The 5,307-nt window shown below is 45.0% G+C and overlaps 1 long non-coding RNA gene across 1 annotated transcript in view; it reads right to left on the bottom strand.

Annotated features, from left to right (window-relative positions):
* The window catches only part of LOC107182797, an 11,423-nt gene that overhangs the window by 2,796 nt on the left and 3,320 nt on the right, over positions 1-5,307 (bottom strand). Inside the window, exon 3 of the long non-coding RNA XR_001513530.1 lies at positions 937-941. This is a non-coding gene — a long non-coding RNA (uncharacterized LOC107182797). The remainder of the gene's footprint in view (positions 1-936; positions 942-5,307) is intronic.

Below are 5,307 nucleotides of genomic sequence, written 5' to 3'. Positions count from 1 at the left end.
ACCTCACCTAGGACACCCTGCAATCTGAGGGGTCCCAGATTGGAGAGGGTGCAGGCTGGGCTAAGGGACCCCCCCCCCACACACACCACCTGTGCACAAATTTCATGCACTGGGCCTCTAATGTCTTATAATTTCTTAATGAAAACATATTTTCACTAAGTCGTGCAATTTGCATACAAGAAGGTAGATAAAAGTTAAGAAATTTGCTCCATTTGCCCATATAGTTCTATAATAAAACCAGAATTCGAACAGTGTTACCAACTCCAGCTCAAGAAGTTATCCACGAGGTGAAGTTTACAGTAACCTATAAATTCCATTCCATGTCAAAGATTGTATTATTTCAGATCAATCAAATTTCAGTGGCTCTTTGCACATCTGAAGCCCCCCCCCACACACACACACACACATGAATGAAGCGGTGTTCGCATATATTTATCCTTTTGTTTTGCTTTGAAATATATACTATTTTATGCAACTTAAATAAATAAAAACAGTGTACTCATCAATTAAAGTGGCTATACCAAAAACTCCAGTCAGTTTATAAACCTCTCTTACCGATCACCCTTTTAGGTGGCGAGATATTTCATCAAAATCACAACTAAGCCATTAAGATGAGATTTCTAAAAATCATTTTCAAGCATTCTTAGGTCAAATGAATATTACTAATAGGATAATATAAATGCAATCATAATAATAGCAGTGGTAAATCATTTTAATTACATTTCTGTAAATTCTTGGGCCATTATTTACTGAATCTGCTCAACAGTCCTAAGAACAACTTTACAGTGTCGCCATTTTAAAGATGAGAGAACGAGGGGGAAGGGGCAGGGCACAGAGATGAAGTGATTTACCTAGAATGGCACAGTCACAGGTGGGGAGAGTGGCAGAGTTCAAGCCTCGCTGATGTGGCTTTACCACAAGTCTGACCTATACAACCCCCACTGAAAATCTTTTAAGTCAAGTCCTTCAAATGCACTCATTCACTAACTGATTTTTAAAGTTCTGGAAATGTAATTCGACCTTATTGCCACACCAGTCATATGCTTGAAAGCTGAGTTTGTATTTTTGCAATCTTAGGAATTTGCAATCTTAGGAAATTGAGGGCGGTGTCTGAGTGGGGTCTTCGCTGCACGGTGGACAGCTGATGCCACTTCTCGCACCAGTAGAGGTGTTCAGGGTTGAGAAGCTCCTTTCTCGTGTTGAAATGTGTTCTTTTGTTCTTCTCCTTTTGACAGACTTATTCCTTATAACCTAGATTTCATTTATGCTGTGTATGCTGTTTTAATTTGTGCTGCATTGGGTGGGGAGCTAGCTTAACCCTGCAGTAAGGTCAGAGGATGGTTCCGAATGCACACCCCAGCAACCTACCAGATGTGCCGCTCTGCCCCTGACGCGTGAAAGCAGGTGAAAATAAAGATCTCTTCTTACATATTTACCGGCAAAACATGCATTTGTGAATAAATGACTCATGTGATATTTTGCAACTAAGAAACTAAGTTGTATTTGAAATGTTTAACTTAGATATGCATTTTTATATCCTGAAATCGGGATTCTAAAAATATGACTGAGTTATCTATAAACATTGCATTTCAGATCTTTGTGGATCACAGTCCCACTGCCAATCAACAATGGACTGACCGCCACACCCGGTCAGACTATGACAGACAGACGGATGTGCGCGCTCGCTAGCGACACCTTCTCATGGTGCCTCTGGCTCTGGCGCTGTCTGGGAGAGCAAGTCTGTGTTAAGGCTCAGACCATCCAGTTTGGACTGAGATTTTAAATTCTGAAATTGAATTCTCGGTCCCAATCGGTGAGGTTATTTTTACAAATGTGTGCGCCCTGGGGAAAAAGGCCTCCTTTGAAGCACACAGCATTCTCCACACCCGCGCCAGTCATGAGAAGGACCCTGCGTGCACCCGAACCCCGCGGCTCTGAAGGAAAAGGGGAACCCTGCCAGCAAATAGGTCCCCTGTAACGCGGATTGACGCCATCTGAACACACCTGGGGAGGAGCACAATGCAGTCTCCTGTTTACAAATAGACGTTGAAGTCATTAAGTCATGGCTCAGAGAATAGGACACCCGGGCCCTAGAAATACGCTGCCGAACGCCTCTGACATGAACAAGATACAAACGGCATCGCCCCGTCAGGAATATTTAGAATATTTCGGATCCTGGGCAGGACACAGCCTTTGTCGGCGGTATGCTGTCAGGACGTTTAGACCTCCATTTGTTCTGAAGGAGCCCTATTTAAAGCATAATTGACCGCCCCGGTAATTACTGTGAATAGCAGCTGTCTGCTGGGGAAAAGGCATATATATAATGAGGGAGAAGGGATCAAATACAAGCAATAGAAAAGAAAAGCATAAAGAACATATCTATATGAGGTATTTTAGCCCAGATTTTATACTTGAAAGGGACAAGGCCTATTCGCGTTTCCAATTAGGGACTATAAAAAAGTGAATAAAAGTACTCATCTATTTACGGAAAGTTTATTTGTTCGAACACAGCGACAGCTCCCAGCATTTCATTTATTTTCATCAGCTACGTCAGGTTTTGTGAAAACCTTTCTTGTATCATGTACCTTCTGTGACACATACACAAAAACCACCTTGCTTTGTTTTCCGGCTAAATAGCTCAATAATTAGATGGATTATTTTGTGTGTCTGCGCCTGTGTTTGCCGAGGAGAATGAGTACTTAGCGGGCCTCACAATGGTGCATAATATGGCCTTGTGTTGCACATAAAGCTTTATTTGTCATTCACGGCCGGTTGGCAAAACTGACTTTGCTTTTGGAAATGACAGGTGGCACTCTGGTGAGCTGGGGATGGAGCCAGAAACACCCACCTTCCCGGAGACGGTGTCTGTCAATGGCTCTCGTGATTTCATATTCAGCTGGGGCCGGCGTTGCCTCTCATTTGCATGCGGGGGCTTGGCACCCCAAGTCGCTCTCCTAATTGGGATGCCGCCTCGCTCGCTTTGCAGGTCTGATGGGCGACAGGTGAAGTGCAGTAGATTTCAATAAGCCTCCACATTCCATGTCAGGAATCAATGGCCTCCTTCTCTTTTAGGGGTTATTAAATTGCAGCTGTAACATTAGCCTTCTTTATCTAATTGATTGTCTTTTCACGGGGCTGAGAAAATCAATAGTGGTCAATGGGCCCGCCCTGTTTTTACCTAATACATGTTTTCTCCTAATTGGCTGCCTGGGTGGCTTCCCCATGCCCGCTGCTTTGCAGAAGTCCACAGTATGTTGCAGCCTTGTAAACTATTGTACCCTGTGCCACGGTGATCGATTTTATAATGAAATCTAGAAAAATCAATAGCAATCAGGAATATAGATCAGGATTCCTAGGTACCTTACGACAAAGGGCAAATTCACTTTGCTACCACTTCAAACTGTGATCAAATTAAATGTGTCCTTAAACCATTACATTTTCCAAAGACTTTGATCAAAGTCACTTGATTTGTTGCCCAAGACCTGGATTGAAATGCAAGAATCAAAATCTGTAATTAAAAAATAACTTAGGCAGCTATTTCCTTCCAAAGTCAGATCGATGAGAATCATTCAGCAGAAATCATGAATTTGCTGGGGAAAATAGTGACCAATCAAAAGTCATTGTGCACAGTACACGGTGAGCTGTACTCATTTCCTGAGAATTAATAGTCAAATGTATACTTTTAAGTGAAAAATTATGGTTGATTTGCCTAATTCTTTCCATTTAGATCATCGTAGTAAGTAGCATGGCCCCAATGTGTGTTGGGGGTGGGGGTGTGGGCACCAGTGTTTTGTGATCGGTCTTGCATCACTGAACCATCCTTCCAATCCCCTTCCTGGGTGTGATCAACTTCTGCCCCTGCCTACATTTTGAACACTTACCTCTAACTTATCAGAGGGTATGAAGCATCACTTTGCGCTGCAATCGCTTCGTTATAAAGTTCTCAGGAACAACTGTTTCCTTGAAAAAAAAATCACAATGTAAAATATTTGAATGATAATCATGACTTTAAGATTTTTAGTTTATCTTCTGAGAGAAAGACATAGCCTTTCTTTCCAAAGGGCAAGGACAGTAAGGCTCTCTTTGCATTGGTTTTATTCGTGTTGGCTGTGCTCTTGCTGACTTCTGCTGCTTGCGACTCGTTCTCACAGAGCTTAATTTTGGATTCTCACCCTTCTTCTAGGTAACTTAAGTTCTAGACTGGAGATGTCTCTTAGGGACGGTCTCCTGGTCCATGTTTAGTCCAACTCTGCATGGGCCCTGCATGTCTGTATCCTAAGTCCCGCTTGGTTGAATTCCTACCTACAATAGAAGAGGAGCGTCAGAAGTTTCCACCGAAGCCTTGCCGTGGTGCCAACAATTCTTTTCTGAAACTGGAATCCTAGGCCGAGAAGCAGCTTCCAGACCTCCCCCGATTAGCATGCGCGAGGCGCGTGGGGACCGTGGGCAGGAGCTGACGTGCCCTCGTACGTGTCGTGCCATTTCCTCTGCCTCAGCCTGATGGGCTGACAGCTCTCAGCCGGGGACAGTGAGCGCGTCTGCGGCTCTAAAATCACCAGCTTATGTGTGTGTCAGTGTGACCTCGGCTCCAGCAGTGCCTCCTCTATTATCTGGCAAATGAATAAATACAGGCGCCACACCACCGAGCCAGCGCCACTCCCAGGAACCAGGCTTTTCGCTCTTAGGGGCTGTTCTTAAAGAATCCAGAGTCAAGAAAAGGTCGCGTAAAAGACCTTTTATTCCCCAAGCCTTGTGCAAGGGGGAGGCGCGGAGGGTGGGAGGAGCACTGAAGGTAATGACACCTTTGCTCACGCCTAAGGGAGACAGATGTCAAAGGACGGCGCTGAAACGTCAGCCAGACAGTGTCAACAGTGGCGCGTGGCGGTCCGTGTGGCCTAAAGAGCAGGTCGGCGTCCGTCCTTCCCGGCTTTGCGGCACAGACTAATCGCAGCGACATCAAGTGAGCTTCCCTTCCTTCTCCCTTCCCTTCCTTCTCCCTTCCCTTCCTTCTCCCCTCTCCTCGGCGGCCTCCCCTTGTTCCCAGGCACTAGGCCCTGCGACCCTCCTGCTCACTCCTCCTGCTTACAGATCCTCAGGACAGAGCTGATGAACTGATCAAGTTAAACATCGCCTCTCCTAAGCACTCTTTATTTTTTTAAATATGTTTTATTGATTTTTACAGAGAGAGGGAGGGAGAGGAATAGAGAGTTAGAAACATGGATCAGCTGCCTCCACACCCCCTACTGGGGATGTGCCCGCAACCCAGGTACATGTCCTTGACCAGAATTGAACCTGGGACCCTTCAGT

Source organism: Myotis davidii, unplaced genomic scaffold, assembly GCF_000327345.1.
Source record: "Myotis davidii unplaced genomic scaffold, ASM32734v1 scaffold496, whole genome shotgun sequence".
Taxonomy (NCBI): Eukaryota; Metazoa; Chordata; class Mammalia; order Chiroptera; family Vespertilionidae; genus Myotis; species Myotis davidii.
The sequence above is the reverse complement of the archived record's forward strand: the minus strand, read 5'-3'. Positions and strand labels throughout refer to the sequence as shown.